Source organism: Haliaeetus albicilla, chromosome 9, assembly GCF_947461875.1.
Source record: "Haliaeetus albicilla chromosome 9, bHalAlb1.1, whole genome shotgun sequence".
Lineage (NCBI taxonomy): Eukaryota > Metazoa > Chordata > Aves > Accipitriformes > Accipitridae > Haliaeetus > Haliaeetus albicilla.
This window is the reverse complement of record NC_091491.1, coordinates 16688404-16714943: the sequence shown is the minus strand read 5'-3', so window position 1 is coordinate 16714943 and position 26540 is coordinate 16688404. Positions and strand designations below refer to the sequence as shown.

Here is a 26540-nt window from a genome sequence, read left to right as displayed (position 1 = left end):
AGCGGGTGGTGCCGGGGGTCATCGCGTTGGGGCAGGTGCGTGTGCTAGAGGCGTGCCGCGGCTCCGCGTGGTTCGGTGTGGCTGCAGTGTGGGGGGGCAGGAGCGCAGTTGTAGTCACCCGAGAGACCTGTTTGCGCGGCCGGGGTGCGTGGGGATGTTAGCAGGTGGTGCCGGGGGTCATCGCGTTGGGGCAGGTGCGTGTGCTAGAGGCGTGCCGCGTCTGCGCGTGGTTCGGTGTGGCTGCAGTGCGGGGGGGCAGGAGCGCGGTTGTAGTCAACCCGAGAGGGCTGTTGGCGGGGGCAGGGCTGCCTACGGCCATACCACCCTGAGAACGCCCGATCTCGTCTGATCTCGGAAGCGAAGCAGGGTCGGGCCCGGTTAGTACTTGGATGGGAGACCGCCTGGGAATACCGGGTGCTGTAGGCTTTTGGCCTTGGCGGAGGCTTTTGGCCTTGGCGGAGGCCGTGGGGCGGCCCCTGTTTTCTTGCTGCGGTGTTGCGGGTGGGGTGTTGCGGAGGGGCAGGTGCGTGCGGGTAGGGGCTGGGGTCGTGGCGGTGGGGCAGGTGTGCTCTGCGACTGTCTGGCGCTCTGCTCTGTGGCTGGGTGGGTCTGCAGTGTGGGGTGAGAGCGTGGTTGTGCTTAGGCGAGAGGGCTTGATGGGGGGTGTGGGGGCAGGTGTGCGTGGGGATGTTTCGAGGTGATGCTGGGGGTCGACGTGGTGAAGGCAGGTGCGGGTGGGTGTTGCCTGCTGCTCCCCTCCGTGGGGCTGCAGTGTGGGGTGGGAGCGCGGTTGTGGTCACCCGAGAGGGCTCTTTGCGGGGCAGGGGTGCGTGGGGACGTGAGCGGGTGGTGCCGGGGGTCATCGCGGTGGGGCAGGTGCGTGTGCTAGAGGCGTGCCGCGGCTCCGCGTGGGTGGGTGAGGCTGCAGTGTGGGGTGGGAGCATGGTGCTGGTGGCCTGAGCGGCCTCTTTGCAGGGCAGGGGTGCGTGGGGACGTGGCCGGGTGGTGCCGGGGGTCATCGCGTTGGGGCAGGTGCGTGTGCTAGAGGCGTGCCGCGTCTGCGCGTGGTTCGGTGTGGCTGCAGTGCGGGGGGGCAGGAGCGCGGTTGTAGTCAACCCGAGAGGGCTGTTGGCGGGGGCAGGGCTGCCTACGGCCATACCACCCTGAGAACGCCCGATCTCGTCTGATCTCGGAAGCGAAGCAGGGTCGGGCCCGGTTAGTACTTGGATGGGAGACCGCCTGGGAATACCGGGTGCTGTAGGCTTTTGGCCTTGGCGGAGGCGTTTGGCCTTGGCGGAGGCCGTGGGGCGGCCCCTGTTTTCTTGCTGCGGTGTTGCGGGTGGGGTGTTGCGGAGGGGCAGGTGCGTGCGGGTAGGGGCTGGGGTCGTGGCGGTGGGGCAGGTGTGCTCTGCGACTGTCTGGCGCTCTGCTCTGTGGCTGGGTGGGTCTGCAGTGTGGGGTGAGAGCGTGGTTGTGCTTAGGCGAGAGGGCTTGATGTGGGGTGTGGGGGCAGGTGTGCGTGGGGATGTTTCGAGGTGATGCTGGGGGTCGACGTGGTGAAGGCAGGTGCGGGTGGGTGTTGCCTGCTGCTCCCCTCCGTGGGGCTGCAGTGTGGGGTGGGAGCGCGGTTGTGGTCACCCGAGAGGGCTCTTTGCGGGGCAGGGGTGCGTGGGGACGTGAGCGGGTGGTGCCGGGGGTCATCGCGGTGGGGCAGGTGCGTGTGCTAGAGGCGTGCCGCGGCTCCGCGTGGGTGGGTGAGGCTGCAGTGTTGGGTGGGAGCGCGGTTGTGGTCACCCGAGAGGGCTCTTTGCGGGGCAGGGGTGCGTGGGGACGTGAGCGGGTGGTGCCGGGGGTCATCGCGGTGGGGCAGGTGCGTGTGCTAGAGGCGTGCCGCGTCTGCGCGTGGTTCGGTGTGGCTGCAGTGCGGGGGGGCAGGAGCGCGGTTGTAGTCAACCCGAGAGGGCTGTTGGCGGGGGCAGGGCTGCCTACGGCCATACCACCCTGAGAACGCCCGATCTCGTCTGATCTCGGAAGCTAAGCAGGGTCGGGCCCGGTTAGTACTTGGATGGGAGACCGCCTGGGAATACCGGGTGCTGTAGGCTTTTGGCCTTGGCGGAGGCTTTTGGCCTTGGCGGAGGCCGTGGGGCGGCCCCTGTTTTCTTGCTGCGGTGTTGCGGGTGGGGTGTTGCGGAGGGGTAGGTGCGTGCGGGTAGGGGCTGGGGTCGTGGCGGTGGGGCAGGTGTGCTCTGCGACTGTCTGGCGCTCTGCTCTGTGGCTGGGTGGGTCTGCAGTGTGGGGTGAGAGCGTGGTTGTGCTTAGGCGAGAGGGCTTGATGGGGGGTGTGGGGGCAGGTGTGCGTGGGGATGTTTCGAGGTGATGCTGGGGGTCGACGTGGTGAAGGCAGGTGCGGGTGGGTGTTGCCTGCTGCTCCCCTCCGTGGGGCTGCAGTGTGGGGTGGGAGCGCGGTTGTGGTCACCCGAGAGGGCTCTTTGCGGGGCAGGGGTGCGTGGGGACGTGAGCGGGTGGTGCCGGGGGTCATCGCGGTGGGGCAGGTGCGTGTGCTAGAGGCGTGCCGCGGCTCCGCGTGGGTGGGTGAGGCTGCAGTGTGGGGTGGGAGCATGGTGCTGGTGGCCTGAGCGGCCTCTTTGCAGGGCAGGGGTGCGTGGGGACGTGGCCGGGTGGTGCCGGGGGTCATCGCGTTGGGGCAGGTGCGTGTGCTAGAGGCGTGCCGCGTCTGCGCGTGGTTCGGTGTGGCTGCAGTGCGGGGGGGCAGGAGCGCGGTTGTAGTCAACCCGAGAGGGCTGTTGGCGGGGGCAGGGCTGCCTACGGCCATACCACCCTGAGAACGCCCGATCTCGTCTGATCTCGGAAGCGAAGCAGGGTCGGGCCCGGTTAGTACTTGGATGGGAGACCGCCTGGGAATACCGGGTGCTGTAGGCTTTTGGCCTTGGCGGAGGCGTTTGGCCTTGGCGGAGGCCGTGGGGCGGCCCCTGTTTTCTTGCTGCGGTGTTGCGGGTGGGGTGTTGCGGAGGGGCAGGTGCGTGCGGGTAGGGGCTGGGGTCGTGGCGGTGGGGCAGGTGTGCTCTGCGACTGTCTGGCGCTCTGCTCTGTGGCTGGGTGGGTCTGCAGTGTGGGGTGAGAGCGTGGTTGTGCTTAGGCGAGAGGGCTTGATGTGGGGTGTGGGGGCAGGTGTGCGTGGGGATGTTTCGAGGTGATGCTGGGGGTCGACGTGGTGAAGGCAGGTGCGGGTGGGTGTTGCCTGCTGCTCCCCTCCGTGGGGCTGCAGTGTGGGGTGGGAGCGCGGTTGTGGTCACCCGAGAGGGCTCTTTGCGGGGCAGGGGTGCGTGGGGACGTGAGCGGGTGGTGCCGGGGGTCATCGCGGTGGGGCAGGTGCGTGTGCTAGAGGTGTGCCGCGGCTCCGCGTGGGTGGGTGAGGCTGCAGTGTGGGGTGGGAGCGCGGTTGTGGTCACCCGAGAGGGCTCTTTGCGGGGCAGGGGTGCGTGGGGACGTGAGCGGGTGGTGCCGGGGGTCATCGCGGTGGGGCAGGTGCGTGTGCTAGAGGCGTGCCGCGTCTGCGCGTGGTTCGGTGTGGCTGCAGTGTGGGGGGGCAGGAGCGCAGTTGTAGTCACCCGAGAGACCTGTTTGCGCGGCCGGGGTGCGTGGGGATGTTAGCAGGTGGTGCCGGGGGTCATCGCGTTGGGGCAGGTGCGTGTGCTAGAGGCGTGCCGCATCTGCGCGTGGTTCGGTGTGGCTGCAGTGCGGGGGGGCAGGAGCGCGGTTGTAGTCAACCCGAGAGGGCTGTTGGCGGGGGCAGGGCTGCCTACGGCCATACCACCCTGAGAACGCCCGATCTCGTCTGATCTCGGAAGCTAAGCAGGGTCGGGCCCGGTTAGTACTTGGATGGGAGACCGCCTGGGAATACCGGGTGCTGTAGGCTTTTGGCCTTGGCGGAGGCTTTTGGCCTTGGCGGAGGCCGTGGGGCGGCCCCTGTTTTCTTGCTGCGGTGTTGCGGGTGGGGTGTTGCGGAGGGGCAGGTGCGTGCGGGTAGGGGCTGGGGTCGTGGCGGTGGGGCAGGTGTGCTCTGCGACTGTCTGGCGCTCTGCTCTGTGGCTGGGTGGGTCTGCAGTGTGGGGTGAGAGCGTGGTTGTGCTTAGGCGAGAGGGCTTGATGGGGGGTGTGGGGGCAGGTGTGCGTGGGGATGTTTCGAGGTGATGCTGGGGGTCGACGTGGTGAAGGCAGGTGCGGGTGGGTGTTGCCTGCTGCTCCCCTCCGTGGGGCTGCAGTGTGGGGTGGGAGCGCGGTTGTGGTCACCCGAGAGGGCTCTTTGCGGGGCAGGGGTGCGTGGGGACGTGAGCGGGTGGTGCCGGGGGTCATCGCGGTGGGGCAGGTGCGTGTGCTAGAGGCGTGCCGCGGCTCCGCGTGGGTGGGTGAGGCTGCAGTGTGGGGTGGGAGCATGGTGCTGGTGGCCTGAGCGGCCTCTTTGCAGGGCAGGGGTGCGTGGGGACGTGAGCGGGTGGTGCCGGGGGTCATCGCGTTGGGGCAGGTGCGTGTGCTAGAGGCGTGCCGCGTCTGCGCGTGGTTCGGTGTGGCTGCAGTGCGGGGGGGCAGGAGCGCGGTTGTAGTCAACCGGAGAGGGCTGATGGCGGGGACAGGGCTGCCTACGGCCATACCACCCTGAGAACGCCCGATCTCGTCTGATCTCGGAAGCTAAGCAGGGTCGGGCCCGGTTAGTACTTGGATGGGAGACCGCCTGGGAATACCGGGTGCTGTAGGCTTTTGGCCTTGGCGGAGGCGTTTGGCCTTGGCGGAGGCCGTGGGGCGGCCCCTGTTTTCTTGCTGCGGTGTTGCGGGTGGGGTGTTGCGGAGGGGCAGGTGCGTGCGGGTAGGGGCTGGGGTCGTGGCGGTGGGGCAGGTGTGCTCTGCGACTGTCTGGCGCTCTGCTCTGTGGCTGGGTGGGTCTGCAGTGTGGGGTGAGAGCGTGGTTGTGCTTAGGCGAGAGGGCTTGATGTGGGGTGTGGGGGCAGGTGTGCGTGGGGATGTTTCGAGGTGATGCTGGGGGTCGACGTGGTGAAGGCAGGTGCGGGTGGGTGTTGCCTGCTGCTCCCCTCCGTGGGGCTGCAGTGTGGGGTGGGAGCGCGGTTGTGGTCACCCGAGAGGGCTCTTTGCGGGGCAGGGGTGCGTGGGGACGTGAGCGGGTGGTGCCGGGGGTCATCGCGGTGGGGCAGGTGCGTGTGCTAGAGGCGTGCCGCGGCTCCGCGTGGGTGGGTGAGGCTGCAGTGTGGGGTGGGAGCATGGTGCTGGTGGCCTGAGCGGCCTCTTTGCAGGGCAGGGGTGCGTGGGGACGTGAGCGGGTGGTGCCGGGGGTCATCGCAGTGGGGCAGGTGCGTGTGCTAGAGGCGTGCCGCGTCTGCGCGTGGTTCGGTGTGGCTGCAGTGCGGGGGGGCAGGAGCGCGGTTGTAGTCAACCCGAGAGGGCTGTTGGCGGGGACAGGGCTGCCTACGGCCATACCACCCTGAGAACGCCCGATCTCGTCTGATCTCGGAAGCTAAGCAGGGTCGGGCCCGGTTAGTACTTGGATGGGAGACCGCCTGGGAATACCGGGTGCTGTAGGCTTTTGGCCTTGGCGGAGGCTTTTGGCCTTGGCGGAGGCCGTGGGGCGGCCCCTGTTTTCTTGCTGCGGTGTTGCGGGTGGGGTGTTGCGGAGGGGCAGGTGCGTGCGGGTAGGGGCTGGGGTCGTGGCGGTGGGGCAGGTGTGCTCTGCGACTGTCTGGCGCTCTGCTCTGTGGCTGGGTGGGTCTGCAGCGTGGGGTGAGAGCGTGGTTGTGCTTAGGCGAGAGGGCTTGATGTGGGGTGTGGGGGCAGGTGTGCGTGGGGATGTTTCGAGGTGATGCTGGGGGTCGACGTGGTGAAGGCAGGTGCGGGTGGGTGTTGCCTGCTGCTCCCCTCCGTGGGGCTGCAGTGTGGGGTGGGAGCGCGGTTGTGGTCACCCGAGAGGGCTCTTTGCGGGGCAGGGGTGCGTGGGGACGTGAGCGGGTGGTGCCGGGGGTCATCGCGGTGGGGCAGGTGCGTGTGCTAGAGGCGTGCCGCGGCTCCGCGTGGGTGGGTGAGGCTGCAGTGTGGGGTGGGAGCATGGTGCTGGTGGCCTGAGCGGCCTCTTTGCAGGGCAGGGGTGCGTGGGGACGTGAGCGGGTGGTGCCGGGGGTCATCGCAGTGGGGCAGGTGCGTGTGCTAGAGGCGTGCCGCGTCTGCGCGTGGTTCGGTGTGGCTGCAGTGCGGGGGGGCAGGAGCGCGGTTGTAGTCAACCCGAGAGGGCTGTTGGCGGGGACAGGGCTGCCTACGGCCATACCACCCTGAGAACGCCCGATCTCGTCTGATCTCGGAAGCGAAGCAGGGTCGGGCCCGGTTAGTACTTGGATGGGAGACCGCCTGGGAATACCGGGTGCTGTAGGCTTTTGGCCTTGGCGGAGGCTTTTGGCCTTGGCGGAGGCCGTGGGGCGGCCCCTGTTTTCTTGCTGCGGTGTTGCGGGTGGGGTGTTGCGGAGGGGCAGGTGCGTGCGGGTAGGGGCTGGGGTCGTGGCGGTGGGGCAGGTGTGCTCTGCGACTGTCTGGCGCTCTGCTCTGTGGCTGGGTGGGTCTGCAGTGTGGGGTGAGAGCGTGGTTGTGCTTAGGCGAGAGGGCTTGATGTGGGGTGTGGGGGCAGGTGTGCGTGGGGATGTTTCGAGGTGATGCTGGGGGTCGACGTGGTGAAGGCAGGTGCGGGTGGGTGTTGCCTGCTGCTCCCCTCCGTGGGGCTGCAGTGTGGGGTGGGAGCGCGGTTGTGGTCACCCGAGAGGGCTCTTTGCGGGGCAGGGGTGCGTGGGGACGTGAGCGGGTGGTGCCGGGGGTCATCGCGGTGGGGCAGGTGCGTGTGCTAGAGGCGTGCCGCGGCTCCGCGTGGGTAGGTGAGGCTGCAGTGTGGGGTGGGAGCATGGTGCTGGTGGCCTGAGCGGCCTCTTTGCAGGGCAGGGGTGCGTGGGGACGTGAGCGGGTGGTGCCGGGGGTCATCGCAGTGGGGCAGGTGCGTGTGCTAGAGGCGTGCCGCGTCTGCGCGTGGTTCGGTGTGGCTGCAGTGCGGGGGGGCAGGAGCGCGGTTGTAGTCAACCCGAGAGGGCTGTTGGCGGGGACAGGGCTGCCTACGGCCATACCACCCTGAGAACGCCCGATCTCGTCTGATCTCGGAAGCTAAGCAGGGTCGGGCCCGGTTAGTACTTGGATGGGAGACCGCCTGGGAATACCGGGTGCTGTAGGCTTTTGGCCTTGGCGGAGGCTTTTGGCCTTGGCGGAGGCCGTGGGGCGGCCCCTGTTTTCTTGCTGCGGTGTTGCGGGTGGGGTGTTGCGGAGGGGCAGGTGCGTGCGGGTAGGGGCTGGGGTCGTGGCGGTGGGGCAGGTGTGCTCTGCGACTGTCTGGCGCTCTGCTCTGTGGCTGGGTGGGTCTGCAGCGTGGGGTGAGAGCGTGGTTGTGCTTAGGCGAGAGGGCTTGATGTGGGGTGTGGGGGCAGGTGTGCGTGGGGATGTTTCGAGGTGATGCTGGGGGTCGACGTGGTGAAGGCAGGTGCGGGTGGGTGTTGCCTGCTGCTCCCCTCCGTGGGGCTGCAGTGTGGGGTGGGAGCGCGGTTGTGGTCACCCGAGAGGGCTCTTTGCGGGGCAGGGGTGCGTGGGGACGTGAGCGGGTGGTGCCGGGGGTCATCGCGGTGGGGCAGGTGCGTGTGCTAGAGGCGTGCCGCGGCTCCGCGTGGGTGGGTGAGGCTGCAGTGTGGGGTGGGAGCATGGTGCTGGTGGCCTGAGCGGCCTCTTTGCAGGGCAGGGGTGCGTGGGGACGTGAGCGGGTGGTGCCGGGGGTCATCGCAGTGGGGCAGGTGCGTGTGCTAGAGGCGTGCCGCGTCTGCGCGTGGTTCGGTGTGGCTGCAGTGCGGGGGGGCAGGAGCGCGGTTGTAGTCAACCCGAGAGGGCTGTTGGCGGGGACAGGGCTGCCTACGGCCATACCACCCTGAGAACGCCCGATCTCGTCTGATCTCGGAAGCGAAGCAGGGTCGGGCCCGGTTAGTACTTGGATGGGAGACCGCCTGGGAATACCGGGTGCTGTAGGCTTTTGGCCTTGGCGGAGGCTTTTGGCCTTGGCGGAGGCCGTGGGGCGGCCCCTGTTTTCTTGCTGCGGTGTTGCGGGTGGGGTGTTGCGGAGGGGCAGGTGCGTGCGGGTAGGGGCTGGGGTCGTGGCGGTGGGGCAGGTGTGCTCTGCGACTGTCTGGCGCTCTGCTCTGTGGCTGGGTGGGTCTGCAGCGTGGGGTGAGAGCGTGGTTGTGCTTAGGCGAGAGGGCTTGATGTGGGGTGTGGGGGCAGGTGTGCGTGGGGATGTTTCGAGGTGATGCTGGGGGTCGACGTGGTGAAGGCAGGTGCGGGTGGGTGTTGCCTGCTGCTCCCCTCCGTGGGGCTGCAGTGTGGGGTGGGAGCGCGGTTGTGGTCACCCGAGAGGGCTCTTTGCGGGGCAGGGGTGCGTGGGGACGTGAGCGGGTGGTGCCGGGGGTCATCGCGGTGGGGCAGGTGCGTGTGCTAGAGGCGTGCCGCGGCTCCGCGTGGGTGGGTGAGGCTGCAGTGTGGGGTGGGAGCATGGTGCTGGTGGCCTGAGCGGCCTCTTTGCAGGGCAGGGGTGCGTGGGGACGTGAGCGGGTGGTGCCGGGGGTCATCGCAGTGGGGCAGGTGCGTGTGCTAGAGGCGTGCCGCGTCTGCGCGTGGTTCGGTGTGGCTGCAGTGCGGGGGGGCAGGAGCGCGGTTGTAGTCAACCCGAGAGGGCTGTTGGCGGGGACAGGGCTGCCTACGGCCATACCACCCTGAGAACGCCCGATCTCGTCTGATCTCGGAAGCTAAGCAGGGTCGGGCCCGGTTAGTACTTGGATGGGAGACCGCCTGGGAATACCGGGTGCTGTAGGCTTTTGGCCTTGGCGGAGGCTTTTGGCCTTGGCGGAGGCCGTGGGGCGGCCCCTGTTTTCTTGCTGCGGTGTTGCGGGTGGGGTGTTGCGGAGGGGCAGGTGCGTGCGGGTAGGGGCTGGGGTCGTGGCGGTGGGGCAGGTGTGCTCTGCGACTGTCTGGCGCTCTGCTCTGTGGCTGGGTGGGTCTGCAGCGTGGGGTGAGAGCGTGGTTGTGCTTAGGCGAGAGGGCTTGATGTGGGGTGTGGGGGCAGGTGTGCGTGGGGATGTTTCGAGGTGATGCTGGGGGTCGACGTGGTGAAGGCAGGTGCGGGTGGGTGTTGCCTGCTGCTCCCCTCCGTGGGGCTGCAGTGTGGGGTGGGAGCGCGGTTGTGGTCACCCGAGAGGGCTCTTTGCGGGGCAGGGGTGCGTGGGGACGTGAGCGGGTGGTGCCGGGGGTCATCGCGGTGGGGCAGGTGCGTGTGCTAGAGGCGTGCCGCGGCTCCGCGTGGGTGGGTGAGGCTGCAGTGTGGGGTGGGAGCATGGTGCTGGTGGCCTGAGCGGCCTCTTTGCAGGGCAGGGGTGCGTGGGGACGTGAGCGGGTGGTGCCGGGGGTCATCGCGTTGGGGCAGGTGCGTGTGCTAGAGGCGTGCCGCGTCTGCGCGTGGTTCGGTGTGGCTGCAGTGCGGGGGGGCAGGAGCGCGGTTGTAGTCAACCCGAGAGGGCTGTTGGCAGGGCTGCCTACGGCCATACCACCCTGAGAACGCCCGATCTCGTCTGATCTCGGAAGCTAAGCAGGGTCGGGCCCGGTTAGTACTTGGATGGGAGACCGCCTGGGAATACCGGGTGCTGTAGGCTTTTGGCCTTGGCGGAGGCTTTTGGCCTTGGCGGAGGCCGTGGGGCGGCCCCTGTTTTCTTGCTGCGGTGTTGCGGGTGGGGTGTTGCGGAGGGGCAGGTGCGTGCGGGTAGGGGCTGGGGTCGTGGCGGTGGGGCAGGTGTGCTCTGCGACTGTCTGGCGCTCTGCTCTGTGGCTGGGTGGGTCTGCAGCGTGGGGTGAGAGCGTGGTTGTGCTTAGGCGAGAGGGCTTGATGTGGGGTGTGGGGGCAGGTGTGCGTGGGGATGTTTCGAGGTGATGCTGGGGGTCGACGTGGTGAAGGCAGGTGCGGGTGGGTGTTGCCTGCTGCTCCCCTCCGTGGGGCTGCAGTGTGGGGTGGGAGCGCGGTTGTGGTCACCCGAGAGGGCTCTTTGCGGGGCAGGGGTGCGTGGGGACGTGAGCGGGTGGTGCCGGGGGTCATCGCGGTGGGGCAGGTGCGTGTGCTAGAGGCGTGCCGCGGCTCCGCGTGGGTGGGTGAGGCTGCAGTGTGGGGTGGGAGCATGGTGCTGGTGGCCTGAGCGGCCTCTTTGCAGGGCAGGGGTGCGTGGGGACGTGAGCGGGTGGTGCCGGGGGTCATCGCGTTGGGGCAGGTGCGTGTGCTAGAGGCGTGCTGCGTCTGCGCGTGGTTCGGTGTGGCTGCAGTGCGGGGGGGCAGGAGCGCGGTTGTAGTCAACCCGAGAGGGCTGTTGGCGGGGGCAGGGCTGCCTACGGCCATACCACCCTGAGAACGCCCGATCTCGTCTGATCTCGGAAGCGAAGCAGGGTCGGGCCCGGTTAGTACTTGGATGGGAGACCGCCTGGGAATACCGGGTGCTGTAGGCTTTTGGCCTTGGCGGAGGCTTTTGGCCTTGGCGGAGGCCGTGGGGCGGCCCCTGTTTTCTTGCTGCGGTGTTGCGGGTGGGGTGTTGCGGAGGGGCAGGTGCGTGCGGGTAGGGGCTGGGGTCGTGGCGGTGGGGCAGGTGTGCTCTGCGACTGTCTGGCGCTCTGCTCTGTGGCTGGGTGGGTCTGCAGCGTGGGGTGAGAGCGTGGTTGTGCTTAGGCGAGAGGGCTTGATGTGGGGTGTGGGGGCAGGTGTGCGTGGGGATGTTTCGAGGTGATGCTGGGGGTCGACGTGGTGAAGGCAGGTGCGGGTGGGTGTTGCCTGCTGCTCCCCTCCGTGGGGCTGCAGTGTGGGGTGGGAGCGCGGTTGTGGTCACCCGAGAGGGCTCTTTGCGGGGCAGGGGTGCGTGGGGACGTGAGCGGGTGGTGCCGGGGGTCATCGCGGTGGGGCAGGTGCGTGTGCTAGAGGCGTGCCGCGGCTCCGCGTGGGTGGGTGAGGCTGCAGTGTGGGGTGGGAGCATGGTGCTGGTGGCCTGAGCGGCCTCTTTGCAGGGCAGGGGTGCGTGGGGACGTGGCCGGGTGGTGCCGGGGGTCATCGCGTTGGGGCAGGTGCGTGTGCTAGAGGCGTGCCGCGTCTGCGCGTGGTTCGGTGTGGCTGCAGTGCGGGGGGGCAGGAGCGCGGTTGTAGTCAACCCGAGAGGGCTGTTGGCGGGGGCAGGGCTGCCTACGGCCATACCACCCTGAGAACGCCCGATCTCGTCTGATCTCGGAAGCGAAGCAGGGTCGGGCCCGGTTAGTACTTGGATGGGAGACCGCCTGGGAATACCGGGTGCTGTAGGCTTTTGGCCTTGGCGGAGGCGTTTGGCCTTGGCGGAGGCCGTGGGGCGGCCCCTGTTTTCTTGCTGCGGTGTTGCGGGTGGGGTGTTGCGGAGGGGCAGGTGCGTGCGGGTAGGGGCTGGGGTCGTGGCGGTGGGGCAGGTGTGCTCTGCGACTGTCTGGCGCTCTGCTCTGTGGCTGGGTGGGTCTGCAGTGTGGGGTGAGAGCGTGGTTGTGCTTAGGCGAGAGGGCTTGATGTGGGGTGTGGGGGCAGGTGTGCGTGGGGATGTTTCGAGGTGATGCTGGGGGTCGACGTGGTGAAGGCAGGTGCGGGTGGGTGTTGCCTGCTGCTCCCCTCCGTGGGGCTGCAGTGTGGGGTGGGAGCGCGGTTGTGGTCACCCGAGAGGGCTCTTTGCGGGGCAGGGGTGCGTGGGGACGTGAGCGGGTGGTGCCGGGGGTCATCGCGGTGGGGCAGGTGCGTGTGCTAGAGGCGTGCCGCGGCTCCGCGTGGGTGGGTGAGGCTGCAGTGTGGGGTGGGAGCATGGTGCTGGTGGCCTGAGCGGCCTCTTTGCAGGGCAGGGGTGCGTGGGGACGTGAGCGGGTGGTGCCGGGGGTCATCGCGTTGGGGCAGGTGCGTGTGCTAGAGGCGTGCCGCGTCTGCGCGTGGTTCGGTGTGGCTGCAGTGCGGGGGGGCAGGAGCGCGGTTGTAGTCAACCCGAGAGGGCTGTTGGCAGGGCTGCCTACGGCCATACCACCCTGAGAACGCCCGATCTCGTCTGATCTCGGAAGCTAAGCAGGGTCGGGCCCGGTTAGTACTTGGATGGGAGACCGCCTGGGAATACCGGGTGCTGTAGGCTTTTGGCCTTGGCGGAGGCTTTTGGCCTTGGCGGAGGCCGTGGGGCGGCCCCTGTTTTCTTGCTGCGGTGTTGCGGGTGGGGTGTTGCGGAGGGGCAGGTGCGTGCGGGTAGGGGCTGGGGTCGTGGCGGTGGGGCAGGTGTGCTCTGCGACTGTCTGGCGCTCTGCTCTGTGGCTGGGTGGGTCTGCAGCGTGGGGTGAGAGCGTGGTTGTGCTTAGGCGAGAGGGCTTGATGTGGGGTGTGGGGGCAGGTGTGCGTGGGGATGTTTCGAGGTGATGCTGGGGGTCGACGTGGTGAAGGCAGGTGCGGGTGGGTGTTGCCTGCTGCTCCCCTCCGTGGGGCTGCAGTGTGGGGTGGGAGCGCGGTTGTGGTCACCCGAGAGGGCTCTTTGCGGGGCAGGGGTGCGTGGGGACGTGAGCGGGTGGTGCCGGGGGTCATCGCGGTGGGGCAGGTGCGTGTGCTAGAGGCGTGCCGCGGCTCCGCGTGGGTGGGTGAGGCTGCAGTGTGGGGTGGGAGCATGGTGCTGGTGGCCTGAGCGGCCTCTTTGCAGGGCAGGGGTGCGTGGGGACGTGAGCGGGTGGTGCCGGGGGTCATCGCGTTGGGGCAGGTGCGTGTGCTAGAGGCGTGCCGCGTCTGCGCGTGGTTCGGTGTGGCTGCAGTGCGGGGGGGCAGGAGCGCGGTTGTAGTCAACCCGAGAGGGCTGTTGGCGGGGGCAGGGCTGCCTACGGCCATACCACCCTGAGAACGCCCGATCTCGTCTGATCTCGGAAGCTAAGCAGGGTCGGGCCCGGTTAGTACTTGGATGGGAGACCGCCTGGGAATACCGGGTGCTGTAGGCTTTTGGCCTTGGCGGAGGCTTTTGGCCTTGGCGGAGGCCGTGGGGCGGCCCCTGTTTTCTTGCTGCGGTGTTGCGGGTGGGGTGTTGCGGAGGGGCAGGTGCGTGCGGGTAGGGGCTGGGGTCGTGGCGGTGGGGCAGGTGTGCTCTGCGACTGTCTGGCGCTCTGCTCTGTGGCTGGGTGGGTCTGCAGTGTGGGGTGAGAGCGTGGTTGTGCTTAGGCGAGAGGGCTTGATGTGGGGTGTGGGGGCAGGTGTGCGTGGGGATGTTTCGAGGTGATGCTGGGGGTCGACGTGGTGAAGGCAGGTGCGGGTGGGTGTTGCCTGCTGCTCCCCTCTGTGGGGCTGCAGTGTGGGGTGGGAGCGCGGTTGTGGTCACCCGAGAGGGCTCTTTGCGGGGCAGGGGTGCGTGGGGACGTGAGCGGGTGGTGCCGGGGGTCATCGCGGTGGGGCAGGTGCGTGTGCTAGAGGCGTGCCGCGGCTCCGCGTGGGTGGGTGAGGCTGCAGTGTGGGGTGGGAGCATGGTGCTGGTGGCCTGAGCGGCCTCTTTGCAGGGCAGGGGTGCGTGGGGACGTGGCCGGGTGGTGCCGGGGGTCATCGCGTTGGGGCAGGTGCGTGTGCTAGAGGCGTGCCGCGTCTGCGCGTGGTTCGGTGTGGCTGCAGTGCGGGGGGGCAGGAGCGCGGTTGTAGTCAACCGGAGAGGGCTGTTGGCGGGGACAGGGCTGCCTACGGCCATACCACCCTGAGAACGCCCGATCTCGTCTGATCTCGGAAGCTAAGCAGGGTCGGGCCCGGTTAGTACTTGGATGGGAGACCGCCTGGGAATACCGGGTGCTGTAGGCTTTTGGCCTTGGCGGAGGCGTTTGGCCTTGGCGGAGGCCGTGGGGCGGCCCCTGTTTTCTTGCTGCGGTGTTGCGGGTGGGGTGTTGCGGAGGGGCAGGTGCGTGCGGGTAGGGGCTGGGGTCGTGGCGGTGGGGCAGGTGTGCTCTGCGACTGTCTGGCGCTCTGCTCTGTGGCTGGGTGGGTCTGCAGTGTGGGGTGAGAGCGTGGTTGTGCTTAGGCGAGAGGGCTTGATGTGGGGTGTGGGGGCAGGTGTGCGTGGGGATGTTTCGAGGTGATGCTGGGGGTCGACGTGGTGAAGGCAGGTGCGGGTGGGTGTTGCCTGCTGCTCCCCTCCGTGGGGCTGCAGTGTGGGGTGGGAGCGCGGTTGTGGTCACCCGAGAGGGCTCTTTGCGGGGCAGGGGTGCGTGGGGACGTGAGCGGGTGGTGCCGGGGGTCATCGCGGTGGGGCAGGTGCGTGTGCTAGAGGCGTGCCGCGGCTCCGCGTGGGTGGGTGAGGCTGCAGTGTGGGGTGGGAGCATGGTGCTGGTGGCCTGAGCGGCCTCTTTGCAGGGCAGGGGTGCGTGGGGACGTGAGCGGGTGGTGCCGGGGGTCATCGCGTTGGGGCAGGTGCGTGTGCTAGAGGCGTGCCGCGTCTGCGCGTGGTTCGGTGTGGCTGCAGTGCGGGGGGGCAGGAGCGCGGTTGTAGTCAACCCGAGAGGGCTGTTGGCAGGGCTGCCTACGGCCATACCACCCTGAGAACGCCCGATCTCGTCTGATCTCGGAAGCTAAGCAGGGTCGGGCCCGGTTAGTACTTGGATGGGAGACCGCCTGGGAATACCGGGTGCTGTAGGCTTTTGGCCTTGGCGGAGGCTTTTGGCCTTGGCGGAGGCCGTGGGGCGGCCCCTGTTTTCTTGCTGCGGTGTTGCGGGTGGGGTGTTGCGGAGGGGCAGGTGCGTGCGGGTAGGGGCTGGGGTCGTGGCGGTGGGGCAGGTGTGCTCTGCGACTGTCTGGCGCTCTGCTCTGTGGCTGGGTGGGTCTGCAGCGTGGGGTGAGAGCGTGGTTGTGCTTAGGCGAGAGGGCTTGATGTGGGGTGTGGGGGCAGGTGTGCGTGGGGATGTTTCGAGGTGATGCTGGGGGTCGACGTGGTGAAGGCAGGTGCGGGTGGGTGTTGCCTGCTGCTCCCCTCCGTGGGGCTGCAGTGTGGGGTGGGAGCGCGGTTGTGGTCACCCGAGAGGGCTCTTTGCGGGGCAGGGGTGCGTGGGGACGTGAGCGGGTGGTGCCGGGGGTCATCGCGGTGGGGCAGGTGCGTGTGCTAGAGGCGTGCCGCGGCTCCGCGTGGGTGGGTGAGGCTGCAGTGTGGGGTGGGAGCATGGTGCTGGTGGCCTGAGCGGCCTCTTTGCAGGGCAGGGGTGCGTGGGGACGTGAGCGGGTGGTGCCGGGGGTCATCGCGTTGGGGCAGGTGCGTGTGCTAGAGGCGTGCCGCGTCTGCGCGTGGTTCGGTGTGGCTGCAGTGCGGGGGGGCAGGAGCGCGGTTGTAGTCAACCCGAGAGGGCTGTTGGCGGGGGCAGGGCTGCCTACGGCCATACCACCCTGAGAACGCCCGATCTCGTCTGATCTCGGAAGCGAAGCAGGGTCGGGCCCGGTTAGTACTTGGATGGGAGACCGCCTGGGAATACCGGGTGCTGTAGGCTTTTGGCCTTGGCGGAGGCTTTTGGCCTTGGCGGAGGCCGTGGGGCGGCCCCTGTTTTCTTGCTGCGGTGTTGCGGGTGGGGTGTTGCGGAGGGGCAGGTGCGTGCGGGTAGGGGCTGGGGTCGTGGCGGTGGGGCAGGTGTGCTCTGCGACTGTCTGGCGCTCTGCTCTGTGGCTGGGTGGGTCTGCAGCGTGGGGTGAGAGCGTGGTTGTGCTTAGGCGAGAGGGCTTGATGTGGGGTGTGGGGGCAGGTGTGCGTGGGGATGTTTCGAGGTGATGCTGGGGGTCGACGTGGTGAAGGCAGGTGCGGGTGGGTGTTGCCTGCTGCTCCCCTCCGTGGGGCTGCAGTGTGGGGTGGGAGCGCGGTTGTGGTCACCCGAGAGGGCTCTTTGCGGGGCAGGGGTGCGTGGGGACGTGAGCGGGTGGTGCCGGGGGTCATCGCGGTGGGGCAGGTGCGTGTGCTAGAGGCGTGCCGCGGCTCCGCGTGGGTGGGTGAGGCTGCAGTGTGGGGTGGGAGCATGGTGCTGGTGGCCTGAGCGGCCTCTTTGCAGGGCAGGGGTGCGTGGGGACGTGGCCGGGTGGTGCCGGGGGTCATCGCGTTGGGGCAGGTGCGTGTGCTAGAGGCGTGCCGCGTCTGCGCGTGGTTCGGTGTGGCTGCAGTGCGGGGGGGCAGGAGCGCGGTTGTAGTCAACCCGAGAGGGCTGTTGGCAGGGCTGCCTACGGCCATACCACCCTGAGAACGCCCGATCTCGTCTGATCTCGGAAGCTAAGCAGGGTCGGGCCCGGTTAGTACTTGGATGGGAGACCGCCTGGGAATACCGGGTGCTGTAGGCTTTTGGCCTTGGCGGAGGCTTTTGGCCTTGGCGGAGGCCGTGGGGCGGCCCCTGTTTTCTTGCTGCGGTGTTGCGGGTGGGGTGTTGCGGAGGGGCAGGTGCGTGCGGGTAGGGGCTGGGGTCGTGGCGGTGGGGCAGGTGTGCTCTGCGACTGTCTGGCGCTCTGCTCTGTGGCTGGGTGGGTCTGCAGTGTGGGGTGAGAGCGTGGTTGTGCTTAGGCGAGAGGGCTTGATGTGGGGTGTGGGGGCAGGTGTGCGTGGGGATGTTTCGAGGTGATGCTGGGGGTCGACGTGGTGAAGGCAGGTGCGGGTGGGTGTTGCCTGCTGCTCCCCTCCGTGGGGCTGCAGTGTGGGGTGGGAGCGCGGTTGTGGTCACCCGAGAGGGCTCTTTGCGGGGCAGGGGTGCGTGGGGACGTGAGCGGGTGGTGCCGGGGGTCATCGCGGTGGGGCAGGTGCGTGTGCTAGAGGCGTGCCGCGGCTCCGCGTGGGTGGGTGAGGCTGCAGTGTGGGGTGGGAGCATGGTGCTGGTGGCCTGAGCGGCCTCTTTGCAGGGCAGGGGTGCGTGGGGACGTGAGCGGGTGGTGCCGGGGGTCATCGCGTTGGGGCAGGTGCGTGTGCTAGAGGCGTGCCGCGTCTGCGCGTGGTTCGGTGTGGCTGCAGTGCGGGGGGGCAGGAGCGCGGTTGTAGTCAACCCGAGAGGGCTGTTGGCGGGGGCAGGGCTGCCTACGGCCATACCACCCTGAGAACGCCCGATCTCGTCTGATCTCGGAAGCGAAGCAGGGTCGGGCCCGGTTAGTACTTGGATGGGAGACCGCCTGGGAATACCGGGTGCTGTAGGCTTTTGGCCTTGGCGGAGGCTTTTGGCCTTGGCGGAGGCCGTGGGGCGGCCCCTGTTTTCTTGCTGCGGTGCTGCGGGTGGGGTGTTGCGGAGGGGCAGGTGCGTGCGGGTAGGGGCTGGGGTCGTGGCGGTGGGGCAGGTGTGCTCTGCGACTGTCTGGCGCTCTGCTCTGTGGCTGGGTGGGTCTGCAGCGTGGGGTGAGAGCGTGGTTGTGCTTAGGCGAGAGGGCTTGATGTGGGGTGTGGGGGCAGGTGTGCGTGGGGATGTTTCGAGGTGATGCTGGGGGTCGACGTGGTGAAGGCAGGTGCGGGTGGGTGTTGCCTGCTGCTCCCCTCCGTGGGGCTGCAGTGTGGGGTGGGAGCGCGGTTGTGGTCACCCGAGAGGGCTCTTTGCGGGGCAGGGGTGCGTGGGGACGTGAGCGGGTGGTGCCGGGGGTCATCGCGGTGGGGCAGGTGCGTGTGCTAGAGGCGTGCCGCGGCTCCGCGTGGGTGGGTGAGGCTGCAGTGTGGGGTGGGAGCATGGTGCTGGTGGCCTGAGCGGCCTCTTTGCAGGGCAGGGGTGCGTGGGGACGTGAGCGGGTGGTGCCGGGGGTCATCGCGTTGGGGCAGGTGCGTGTGCTAGAGGCGTGCCGCGTCTGCGCGTGGTTCGGTGTGGCTGCAGTGCGGGGGGGCAGGAGCGCGGTTGTAGTCAACCGGAGAGGGCTGTTGGCGGGGGCAGGGCTGCCTACGGCCATACCACCCTGAGAACGCCCGATCTCGTCTGATCTCGGAAGCGAAGCAGGGTCGGGCCCGGTTAGTACTTGGATGGGAGACCGCCTGGGAATACCGGGTGCTGTAGGCTTTTGGCCTTGGCGGAGGCGTTTGGCCTTGGCGGAGGCCGTGGGGCGGCCCCTGTTTTCTTGCTGCGGTGTTGCGGGTGGGGTGTTGCGGAGGGGCAGGTGCGTGCGGGTAGGGGCTGGGGTCGTGGCGGTGGGGCAGGTGTGCTCTGCGACTGTCTGGCGCTCTGCTCTGTGGCTGGGTGGGTCTGCAGCGTGGGGTGAGAGCGTGGTTGTGCTTAGGCGAGAGGGCTTGATGTGGGGTGTGGGGGCAGGTGTGCGTGGGGATGTTTCGAGGTGATGCTGGGGGTCGACGTGGTGAAGGCAGGTGCGGGTGGGTGTTGCCTGCTGCTCCCCTCCGTGGGGCTGCAGTGTGGGGTGGGAGCGCGGTTGTGGTCACCCGAGAGGGCTCTTTGCGGGGCAGGGGTGCGTGGGGACGTGAGCGGGTGGTGCCGGGGGTCATCGCGGTGGGGCAGGTGCGTGTGCTAGAGGCGTGCCGCGGCTCCGCGTGGGTGGGTGAGGCTGCAGTGTGGGGTGGGAGCATGGTGCTGGTGGCCTGAGCGGCCTCTTTGCAGGGCAGGGGTGCGTGGGGACGTGAGCGGGTGGTGCCGGGGGTCATCGCGTTGGGGCAGGTGCGTGTGCTAGAGGCGTGCCGCGTCTGCGCGTGGTTCGGTGTGGCTGCAGTGCGGGGGGGCAGGAGCGCGGTTGTAGTCAACCCGAGAGGGCTGTTGGCAGGGCTGCCTACGGCCATACCACCCTGAGAACGCCCGATCTCGTCTGATCTCGGAAGCGAAGCAGGGTCGGGCCCGGTTAGTACTTGGATGGGAGACCGCCTGGGAATACCGGGTGCTGTAGGCTTTTGGCCTTGGCGGAGGCGTTTGGCCTTGGCGGAGGCCGTGGGGCGGCCCCTGTTTTCTTGCTGCGGTGTTGCGGGTGGGGTGTTGCGGAGGGGCAGGTGCGTGCGGGTAGGGGCTGGGGTCGTGGCGGTGGGGCAGGTGTGCTCTGCGACTGTCTGGCGCTCTGCTCTGTGGCTGGGTGGGTCTGCAGCGTGGGGTGAGAGCGTGGTTGTGCTTAGGCGAGAGGGCTTGATGTGGGGTGTGGGGGCAGGTGTGCGTGGGGATGTTTCGAGGTGATGCTGGGGGTCGACGTGGTGAAGGCAGGTGCGGGTGGGTGTTGCCTGCTGCTCCCCTCCGTGGGGCTGCAGTGTGGGGTGGGAGCGCGGTTGTGGTCACCCGAGAGGGCTCTTTGCGGGGCAGGGGTGCGTGGGGACGTGAGCGGGTGGTGCCGGGGGTCATCGCGGTGGGGCAGGTGCGTGTGCTAGAGGCGTGCCGCGGCTCCGCGTGGGTGGGTGAGGCTGCAGTGTGGGGTGGGAGCATGGTGCTGGTGGCCTGAGCGGCCTCTTTGCAGGGCAGGGGTGCGTGGGGACGTGAGCGGGTGGTGCCGGGGGTCATCGCGTTGGGGCAGGTGCGTGTGCTAGAGGCGTGCCGCGTCTGCGCGTGGTTCGGTGTGGCTGCAGTGCGGGGGGGCAGGAGCGCGGTTGTAGTCAACCCGAGAGGGCTGTTGGCGGGGGCAGGGCTGCCTACGGCCATACCACCCTGAGAACGCCCGATCTCGTCTGATCTCGGAAGCTAAGCAGGGTCGGGCCCGGTTAGTACTTGGATGGGAGACCGCCTGGGAATACCGGGTGCTGTAGGCTTTTGGCCTTGGCGGAGGCTTTTGGCCTTGGCGGAGGCCGTGGGGCGGCCCCTGTTTTCTTGCTGCGGTGTTGCGGGTGGGGTGTTGCGGAGGGGCAGGTGCGTGCGGGTAGGGGCTGGGGTCGTGGCGGTGGGGCAGGTGTGCTCTGCGACTGTCTGGCGCTCTGCTCTGTGGCTGGGTGGGTCTGCAGTGTGGGGTGAGAGCGTGGTTGTGCTTAGGCGAGAGGGCTTGATGTGGGGTGTGGGGGCAGGTGTGCGTGGGGATGTTTCGAGGTGATGCTGGGGGTCGACGTGGTGAAGGCAGGTGCGGGTGGGTGTTGCCTGCTGCTCCCCTCTGTGGGGCTGCAGTGTGGGGTGGGAGCGCGGTTGTGGTCACCCGAGAGGGCTCTTTGCGGGGCAGGGGTGCGTGGGGACGTGAGCGGGTGGTGCCGGGGGTCATCGCGGTGGGGCAGGTGCGTGTGCTAGAGGCGTGCCGCGGCTCCGCGTGGGTGGGTGAGGCTGCAGTGTGGGGTGGGAGCATGGTGCTGGTGGCCTGAGCGGCCTCTTTGCAGGGCAGGGGTGCGTGGGGACGTGGCCGGGTGGTGCCGGGGGTCATCGCGTTGGGGCAGGTGCGTGTGCTAGAGGCGTGCCGCGTCTGCGCGTGGTTCGGTGTGGCTGCAGTGCGGGGGGGCAGGAGCGCGGTTGTAGTCAACCGGAGAGGGCTGTTGGCGGGGACAGGGCTGCCTACGGCCATACCACCCTGAGAACGCCCGATCTCGTCTGATCTCGGAAGCTAAGCAGGGTCGGGCCCGGTTAGTACTTGGATGGGAGACCGCCTGGGAATACCGGGTGCTGTAGGCTTTTGGCCTTGGCGGAGGCGTTTGGCCTTGGCGGAGGCCGTGGGGCGGCCCCTGTTTTCTTGCTGCGGTGTTGCGGGTGGGGTGTTGCGGAGGGGCAGGTGCGTGCGGGTAGGGGCTGGGGTCGTGGCGGTGGGGCAGGTGTGCTCTGCGACTGTCTGGCGCTCTGCTCTGTGGCTGGGTGGGTCTGCAGTGTGGGGTGAGAGCGTGGTTGTGCTTAGGCGAGAGGGCTTGATGTGGGGTGTGGGGGCAGGTGTGCGTGGGGATGTTTCGAGGTGATGCTGGGGGTCGACGTGGTGAAGGCAGGTGCGGGTGGGTGTTGCCTGCTGCTCCCCTCCGTGGGGCTGCAGTGTGGGGTGGGAGCGCGGTTGTGGTCACCCGAGAGGGCTCTTTGCGGGGCAGGGGTGCGTGGGGACGTGAGCGGGTGGTGCCGGGGGTCATCGCGGTGGGGCAGGTGCGTGTGCTAGAGGCGTGCCGCGGCTCCGCGTGGGTGGGTGAGGCTGCAGTGTGGGGTGGGAGCATGGTGCTGGTGGCCTGAGCGGCCTCTTTGCAGGGCAGGGGTGCGTGGGGACGTGAGCGGGTGGTGCCGGGGGTCATCGCGTTGGGGCAGGTGCGTGTGCTAGAGGCGTGCCGCGTCTGCGCGTGGTTCGGTGTGGCTGCAGTGCGGGGGGGCAGGAGCGCGGTTGTAGTCAACCCGAGAGGGCTGTTGGCAGGGCTGCCTACGGCCATACCACCCTGAGAACGCCCGATCTCGTCTGATCTCGGAAGCTAAGCAGGGTCGGGCCCGGTTAGTACTTGGATGGGAGACCGCCTGGGAATACCGGGTGCTGTAGGCTTTTGGCCTTGGCGGAGGCTTTTGGCCTTGGCGGAGGCCGTGGGGCGGCCCCTGTTTTCTTGCTGCGGTGTTGCGGGTGGGGTGTTGCGGAGGGGCAGGTGCGTGCGGGTAGGGGCTGGGGTCGTGGCGGTGGGGCAGGTGTGCTCTGCGACTGTCTGGCGCTCTGCTCTGTGGCTGGGTGGGTCTGCAGCGTGGGGTGAGAGCGTGGTTGTGCTTAGGCGAGAGGGCTTGATGTGGGGTGTGGGGGCAGGTGTGCGTGGGGATGTTTCGAGGTGATGCTGGGGGTCGACGTGGTGAAGGCAGGTGCGGGTGGGTGTTGCCTGCTGCTCCCCTCCGTGGGGCTGCAGTGTGGGGTGGGAGCGCGGTTGTGGTCACCCGAGAGGGCTCTTTGCGGGGCAGGGGTGCGTGGGGACGTGAGCGGGTGGTGCCGGGGGTCATCGCGGTGGGGCAGGTGCGTGTGCTAGAGGCGTGCCGCGGCTCCGCGTGGGTGGGTGAGGCTGCAGTGTGGGGTGGGAGCATGGTGCTGGTGGCCTGAGCGGCCTCTTTGCAGGGCAGGGGTGCGTGGGGACGTGAGCGGGTGGTGCCGGGGGTCATCGCGTTGGGGCAGGTGCGTGTGCTAGAGGCGTGCCGCGTCTGCGCGTGGTTCGGTGTGGCTGCAGTGCGGGGGGGCAGGAGCGCGGTTGTAGTCAACCCGAGAGGGCTGTTGGCGGGGGCAGGGCTGCCTACGGCCATACCACCCTGAGAACGCCCGATCTCGTCTGATCTCGGAAGCGAAGCAGGGTCGGGCCCGGTTAGTACTTGGATGGGAGACCGCCTGGGAATACCGGGTGCTGTAGGCTTTTGGCCTTGGCGGAGGCTTTTGGCCTTGGCGGAGGCCGTGGGGCGGCCCCTGTTTTCTTGCTGCGGTGCTGCGGGTGGGGTGTTGCGGAGGGGCAGGTGCGTGCGGGTAGGGGCTGGGGTCGTGGCGGTGGGGCAGGTGTGCTCTGCGACTGTCTGGCGCTCTGCTCTGTGGCTGGGTGGGTCTGCAGCGTGGGGTGAGAGCGTGGTTGTGCTTAGGCGAGAGGGCTTGATGTGGGGTGTGGGGGCAGGTGTGCGTGGGGATGTTTCGAGGTGATGCTGGGGGTCGACGTGGTGAAGGCAGGTGCGGGTGGGTGTTGCCTGCTGCTCCCCTCCGTGGGGCTGCAGTGTGGGGTGGGAGCGCGGTTGTGGTCACCCGAGAGGGCTCTTTGCGGGGCAGGGGTGCGTGGGGACGTGAGCGGGTGGTGCCGGGGGTCATCGCGGTGGGGCAGGTGCGTGTGCTAGAGGCGTGCCGCGGCTCCGCGTGGGTGGGTGAGGCTGCAGTGTGGGGTGGGAGCATGGTGCTGGTGGCCTGAGCGGCCTCTTTGCAGGGCAGGGGTGCGTGGGGACGTGGCCGGGTGGTGCCGGGGGTCATCGCGTTGGGGCAGGTGCGTGTGCTAGAGGCGTGCCGCGTCTGCGCGTGGTTCGGTGTGGCTGCAGTGCGGGGGGGCAGGAGCGCGGTTGTAGTCAACCCGAGAGGGCTGTTGGCAGGGCTGCCTACGGCCATACCACCCTGAGAACGCCCGATCTCGTCTGATCTCGGAAGCTAAGCAGGGTCGGGCCCGGTTAGTACTTGGATGGGAGACCGCCTGGGAATACCGGGTGCTGTAGGCTTTTGGCCTTGGCGGAGGCTTTTGGCCTTGGCGGAGGCCGTGGGGCGGCCCCTGTTTTCTTGCTGCGGTGTTGCGGGTGGGGTGTTGCGGAGGGGCAGGTGCGTGCGGGTAGGGGCTGGGGTCGTGGCGGTGGGGCAGGTGTGCTCTGCGACTGTCTGGCGCTCTGCTCTGTGGCTGGGTGGGTCTGCAGTGTGGGGTGAGAGCGTGGTTGTGCTTAGGCGAGAGGGCTTGATGTGGGGTGTGGGGGCAGGTGTGCGTGGGGATGTTTCGAGGTGATGCTGGGGGTCGACGTGGTGAAGGCAGGTGCGGGTGGGTGTTGCCTGCTGCTCCCCTCCGTGGGGCTGCAGTGTGGGGTGGGAGCGCGGTTGTGGTCACCCGAGAGGGCTCTTTGCGGGGCAGGGGTGCGTGGGGACGTGAGCGGGTGGTGCCGGGGGTCATCGCGGTGGGGCAGGTGCGTGTGCTAGAGGCGTGCCGCGGCTCCGCGTGGGTGGGTGAGGCTGCAGTGTGGGGTGGGAGCATGGTGCTGGTGGCCTGAGCGGCCTCTTTGCAGGGCAGGGGTGCGTGGGGACGTGAGCGGGTGGTGCCGGGGGTCATCGCGTTGGGGCAGGTGCGTGTGCTAGAGGCGTGCCGCGTCTGCGCGTGGTTCGGTGTGGCTGCAGTGCGGGGGGGCAGGAGCGCGGTTGTAGTCAACCCGAGAGGGCTGTTGGCGGGGGCAGGGCTGCCTACGGCCATACCACCCTGAGAACGCCCGATCTCGTCTGATCTCGGAAGCGAAGCAGGGTCGGGCCCGGTTAGTACTTGGATGGGAGACCGCCTGGGAATACCGGGTGCTGTAGGCTTTTGGCCTTGGCGGAGGCTTTTGGCCTTGGCGGAGGCCGTGGGGCGGCCCCTGTTTTCTTGCTGCGGTGCTGCGGGTGGGGTGTTGCGGAGGGGCAGGTGCGTGCGGGTAGGGGCTGGGGTCGTGGCGGTGGGGCAGGTGTGCTCTGCGACTGTCTGGCGCTCTGCTCTGTGGCTGGGTGGGTCTGCAGCGTGGGGTGAGAGCGTGGTTGTGCTTAGGCGAGAGGGCTTGATGTGGGGTGTGGGGGCAGGTGTGCGTGGGGATGTTTCGAGGTGATGCTGGGGGTCGACGTGGTGAAGGCAGGTGCGGGTGGGTGTTGCCTGCTGCTCCCCTCCGTGGGGCTGCAGTGTGGGGTGGGAGCGCGGTTGTGGTCACCCGAGAGGGCTCTTTGCGGGGCAGGGGTGCGTGGGGACGTGAGCGGGTGGTGCCGGGGGTCATCGCGGTGGGGCAGGTGCGTGTGCTAGAGGCGTGCCGCGGCTCCGCGTGGGTGGGTGAGGCTGCAGTGTGGGGTGGGAGCATGGTGCTGGTGGCCTGAGCGGCCTCTTTGCAGGGCAGGGGTGCGTGGGGACGTGGCCGGGTGGTGCCGGGGGTCATCGCGTTGGGGCAGGTGCGTGTGCTAGAGGCGTGCCGCGTCTGCGCGTGGTTCGGTGTGGCTGCAGTGCGGGGGGGCAGGAGCGCGGTTGTAGTCAACCCGAGAGGGCTGTTGGCGGGGGCAGGGCTGCCTACGGCCATACCACCCTGAGAACGCCCGATCTCGTCTGATCTCGGAAGCGAAGCAGGGTCGGGCCCGGTTAGTACTTGGATGGGAGACCGCCTGGGAATACCGGGTGCTGTAGGCTTTTGGCCTTGGCGGAGGCTTTTGGCCTTGGCGGAGGCCGTGGGGCGGCCCCTGTTTTCTTGCTGCGGTGCTGCGGGTGGGGTGTTGCGGAGGGGCAGGTGCGTGCGGGTAGGGGCTGGGGTCGTGGCGGTGGGGCAGGTGTGCTCTGCGACTGTCTGGCGCTCTGCTCTGTGGCTGGGTGGGTCTGCAGCGTGGGGTGAGAGCGTGGTTGTGCTTAGGCGAGAGGGCTTGATGTGGGGTGTGGGGGCAGGTGTGCGTGGGGATGTTTCGAGGTGATGCTGGGGGTCGACGTGGTGAAGGCAGGTGCGGGTGGGTGTTGCCTGCTGCTCCCCTCCGTGGGGCTGCAGTGTGGGGTGGGAGCGCGGTTGTGGTCACCCGAGAGGGCTCTTTGCGGGGCAGGGGTGCGTGGGGACGTGAGCGGGTGGTGCCGGGGGTCATCGCGGTGGGGCAGGTGCGTGTGCTAGAGGCGTGCCGCGGCTCCGCGTGGGTGGGTGAGGCTGCAGTGTGGGGTGGGAGCATGGTGCTGGTGGCCTGAGCGGCCTCTTTGCAGGGCAGGGGTGCGTGGGGACGTGAGCGGGTGGTGCCGGGGGTCATCGCGTTGGGGCAGGTGCGTGTGCTAGAGGCGTGCCGCGTCTGCGCGTGGTTCGGTGTGGCTGCAGTGCGGGGGGGCAGGAGCGCGGTTGTAGTCAACCCGAGAGGGCTGTTGGCGGGGGCAGGGCTGCCTACGGCCATACCACCCTGAGAACGCCCGATCTCGTCTGATCTCGGAAGCGAAGCAGGGTCGGGCCCGGTTAGTACTTGGATGGGAGACCGCCTGGGAATACCGGGTGCTGTAGGCTTTTGGCCTTGGCGGAGGCGTTTGGCCTTGGCGGAGGCCGTGGGGCGGCCCCTGTTTTCTTGCTGCGGTGTTGCGGGTGGGGTGTTGCGGAGGGGCAGGTGCGTGCGGGTAGGGGCTGGGGTCGTGGCGGTGGGGCAGGTGTGCTCTGCGACTGTCTGGCGCTCTGCTCTGTGGCTGGGTGGGTCTGCAGTGTGGGGTGAGAGCGTGGTTGTGCTTAGGCGAGAGGGCTTGATGTGGGGTGTGGGGGCAGGTGTGCGTGGGGATGTTTCGAGGTGATGCTGGGGGTCGACGTGGTGAAGGCAGGTGCGGGTGGGTGTTGCCTGCTGCTCCCCTCCGTGGGGCTGCAGTGTGGGGTGGGAGCGCGGTTGTGGTCACCCGAGAGGGCTCTTTGCGGGGCAGGGGTGCGTGGGGACGTGAGCGGGTGGTGCCGGGGGTCATCGCGGTGGGGCAGGTGCGTGTGCTAGAGGCGTGCCGCGGCTCCGCGTGGGTGGGTGAGGCTGCAGTGTGGGGTGGGAGCATGGTGCTGGTGGCCTGAGCGGCCTCTTTGCAGGGCAGGGGTGCGTGGGGACGTGAGCGGGTGGTGCCGGGGGTCATCGCGTTGGGGCAGGTGCGTGTGCTAGAGGCGTGCCGCGTCTGCGCGTGGTTCGGTGTGGCTGCAGTGCGTGGGGGCAGGAGCGCGGTTGTAGTCAACCGGAGAGGGCTGTTGGCGGGGGCAGGGCTGCCTACGGCCATACCACCCTGAGAACGCCCGATCTCGTCTGATCTCGGAAGCGAAGCAGGGTCGGGCCCGGTTAGTACTTGGATGGGAGACCGCCTGGGAATACCGGGTGCTGTAGGCTTTTGGCCTTGGCGGAGGCT

At 68.7% G+C, this 26540-nt stretch overlaps 32 non-coding genes across 32 annotated transcripts; all 32 read left to right on the top strand.

Annotated features, from left to right (window-relative positions):
- Window positions 1-307: 307 nt before the first annotated feature.
- Window positions 308-426, top strand: LOC138686991 (5S ribosomal RNA). Its single transcript, XR_011326331.1, has one exon. It is a non-coding gene; the product is annotated as a 5S ribosomal RNA (ribosomal RNA).
- A 719-nt stretch (window positions 427-1145) lies between these two features.
- Window positions 1146-1264, top strand: LOC138686990 (5S ribosomal RNA). Its single transcript, XR_011326330.1, has one exon. It is a non-coding gene; the product is annotated as a 5S ribosomal RNA (ribosomal RNA).
- A 719-nt stretch (window positions 1265-1983) lies between these two features.
- On the top strand, window positions 1984-2102 carry LOC138687051 (5S ribosomal RNA). The gene has a single exon (XR_011326391.1). It is a non-coding gene; the product is annotated as a 5S ribosomal RNA (ribosomal RNA).
- Window positions 2103-2821: 719 nt separating this feature from the next.
- On the top strand, window positions 2822-2940 carry LOC138686989 (5S ribosomal RNA). Its single transcript, XR_011326329.1, has one exon. It is a non-coding gene; the product is annotated as a 5S ribosomal RNA (ribosomal RNA).
- Window positions 2941-3818: 878 nt separating this feature from the next.
- Window positions 3819-3937, top strand: LOC138687050 (5S ribosomal RNA). Its single transcript, XR_011326390.1, has one exon. It is a non-coding gene; the product is annotated as a 5S ribosomal RNA (ribosomal RNA).
- A 719-nt stretch (window positions 3938-4656) lies between these two features.
- On the top strand, window positions 4657-4775 carry LOC138687049 (5S ribosomal RNA). The gene has a single exon (XR_011326389.1). It is a non-coding gene; the product is annotated as a 5S ribosomal RNA (ribosomal RNA).
- Window positions 4776-5494: 719 nt separating this feature from the next.
- Window positions 5495-5613, top strand: LOC138687048 (5S ribosomal RNA). Its single transcript, XR_011326388.1, has one exon. It is a non-coding gene; the product is annotated as a 5S ribosomal RNA (ribosomal RNA).
- Window positions 5614-6332: 719 nt separating this feature from the next.
- Window positions 6333-6451, top strand: LOC138686988 (5S ribosomal RNA). The gene has a single exon (XR_011326328.1). It is a non-coding gene; the product is annotated as a 5S ribosomal RNA (ribosomal RNA).
- A 719-nt stretch (window positions 6452-7170) lies between these two features.
- Window positions 7171-7289, top strand: LOC138687047 (5S ribosomal RNA). The gene has a single exon (XR_011326387.1). It is a non-coding gene; the product is annotated as a 5S ribosomal RNA (ribosomal RNA).
- Window positions 7290-8008: 719 nt separating this feature from the next.
- Window positions 8009-8127, top strand: LOC138686987 (5S ribosomal RNA). The gene has a single exon (XR_011326327.1). It is a non-coding gene; the product is annotated as a 5S ribosomal RNA (ribosomal RNA).
- Window positions 8128-8846: 719 nt separating this feature from the next.
- On the top strand, window positions 8847-8965 carry LOC138687046 (5S ribosomal RNA). Its single transcript, XR_011326386.1, has one exon. It is a non-coding gene; the product is annotated as a 5S ribosomal RNA (ribosomal RNA).
- Window positions 8966-9678: 713 nt separating this feature from the next.
- On the top strand, window positions 9679-9797 carry LOC138687045 (5S ribosomal RNA). The gene has a single exon (XR_011326385.1). It is a non-coding gene; the product is annotated as a 5S ribosomal RNA (ribosomal RNA).
- A 719-nt stretch (window positions 9798-10516) lies between these two features.
- Window positions 10517-10635, top strand: LOC138686986 (5S ribosomal RNA). Its single transcript, XR_011326326.1, has one exon. It is a non-coding gene; the product is annotated as a 5S ribosomal RNA (ribosomal RNA).
- A 719-nt stretch (window positions 10636-11354) lies between these two features.
- On the top strand, window positions 11355-11473 carry LOC138686985 (5S ribosomal RNA). Its single transcript, XR_011326325.1, has one exon. It is a non-coding gene; the product is annotated as a 5S ribosomal RNA (ribosomal RNA).
- A 713-nt stretch (window positions 11474-12186) lies between these two features.
- LOC138687043 (5S ribosomal RNA) lies at window positions 12187-12305 on the top strand. Its single transcript, XR_011326383.1, has one exon. It is a non-coding gene; the product is annotated as a 5S ribosomal RNA (ribosomal RNA).
- Window positions 12306-13024: 719 nt separating this feature from the next.
- On the top strand, window positions 13025-13143 carry LOC138687042 (5S ribosomal RNA). The gene has a single exon (XR_011326382.1). It is a non-coding gene; the product is annotated as a 5S ribosomal RNA (ribosomal RNA).
- Window positions 13144-13862: 719 nt separating this feature from the next.
- LOC138687041 (5S ribosomal RNA) lies at window positions 13863-13981 on the top strand. Its single transcript, XR_011326381.1, has one exon. It is a non-coding gene; the product is annotated as a 5S ribosomal RNA (ribosomal RNA).
- Window positions 13982-14694: 713 nt separating this feature from the next.
- Window positions 14695-14813, top strand: LOC138687040 (5S ribosomal RNA). The gene has a single exon (XR_011326380.1). It is a non-coding gene; the product is annotated as a 5S ribosomal RNA (ribosomal RNA).
- A 719-nt stretch (window positions 14814-15532) lies between these two features.
- On the top strand, window positions 15533-15651 carry LOC138686983 (5S ribosomal RNA). Its single transcript, XR_011326323.1, has one exon. It is a non-coding gene; the product is annotated as a 5S ribosomal RNA (ribosomal RNA).
- A 713-nt stretch (window positions 15652-16364) lies between these two features.
- Window positions 16365-16483, top strand: LOC138687039 (5S ribosomal RNA). The gene has a single exon (XR_011326379.1). It is a non-coding gene; the product is annotated as a 5S ribosomal RNA (ribosomal RNA).
- A 719-nt stretch (window positions 16484-17202) lies between these two features.
- LOC138686982 (5S ribosomal RNA) lies at window positions 17203-17321 on the top strand. The gene has a single exon (XR_011326322.1). It is a non-coding gene; the product is annotated as a 5S ribosomal RNA (ribosomal RNA).
- A 719-nt stretch (window positions 17322-18040) lies between these two features.
- On the top strand, window positions 18041-18159 carry LOC138686981 (5S ribosomal RNA). Its single transcript, XR_011326321.1, has one exon. It is a non-coding gene; the product is annotated as a 5S ribosomal RNA (ribosomal RNA).
- A 713-nt stretch (window positions 18160-18872) lies between these two features.
- On the top strand, window positions 18873-18991 carry LOC138686980 (5S ribosomal RNA). The gene has a single exon (XR_011326320.1). It is a non-coding gene; the product is annotated as a 5S ribosomal RNA (ribosomal RNA).
- Window positions 18992-19710: 719 nt separating this feature from the next.
- Window positions 19711-19829, top strand: LOC138687038 (5S ribosomal RNA). Its single transcript, XR_011326378.1, has one exon. It is a non-coding gene; the product is annotated as a 5S ribosomal RNA (ribosomal RNA).
- A 719-nt stretch (window positions 19830-20548) lies between these two features.
- LOC138687037 (5S ribosomal RNA) lies at window positions 20549-20667 on the top strand. Its single transcript, XR_011326377.1, has one exon. It is a non-coding gene; the product is annotated as a 5S ribosomal RNA (ribosomal RNA).
- Window positions 20668-21380: 713 nt separating this feature from the next.
- On the top strand, window positions 21381-21499 carry LOC138687036 (5S ribosomal RNA). The gene has a single exon (XR_011326376.1). It is a non-coding gene; the product is annotated as a 5S ribosomal RNA (ribosomal RNA).
- Window positions 21500-22218: 719 nt separating this feature from the next.
- Window positions 22219-22337, top strand: LOC138686979 (5S ribosomal RNA). The gene has a single exon (XR_011326319.1). It is a non-coding gene; the product is annotated as a 5S ribosomal RNA (ribosomal RNA).
- Window positions 22338-23050: 713 nt separating this feature from the next.
- On the top strand, window positions 23051-23169 carry LOC138687035 (5S ribosomal RNA). The gene has a single exon (XR_011326375.1). It is a non-coding gene; the product is annotated as a 5S ribosomal RNA (ribosomal RNA).
- A 719-nt stretch (window positions 23170-23888) lies between these two features.
- LOC138686978 (5S ribosomal RNA) lies at window positions 23889-24007 on the top strand. Its single transcript, XR_011326318.1, has one exon. It is a non-coding gene; the product is annotated as a 5S ribosomal RNA (ribosomal RNA).
- A 719-nt stretch (window positions 24008-24726) lies between these two features.
- On the top strand, window positions 24727-24845 carry LOC138686977 (5S ribosomal RNA). The gene has a single exon (XR_011326317.1). It is a non-coding gene; the product is annotated as a 5S ribosomal RNA (ribosomal RNA).
- Window positions 24846-25564: 719 nt separating this feature from the next.
- LOC138686976 (5S ribosomal RNA) lies at window positions 25565-25683 on the top strand. The gene has a single exon (XR_011326316.1). It is a non-coding gene; the product is annotated as a 5S ribosomal RNA (ribosomal RNA).
- A 719-nt stretch (window positions 25684-26402) lies between these two features.
- On the top strand, window positions 26403-26521 carry LOC138686975 (5S ribosomal RNA). The gene has a single exon (XR_011326315.1). It is a non-coding gene; the product is annotated as a 5S ribosomal RNA (ribosomal RNA).
- The last annotated feature ends 19 nt before the right edge of the window (window positions 26522-26540 follow it).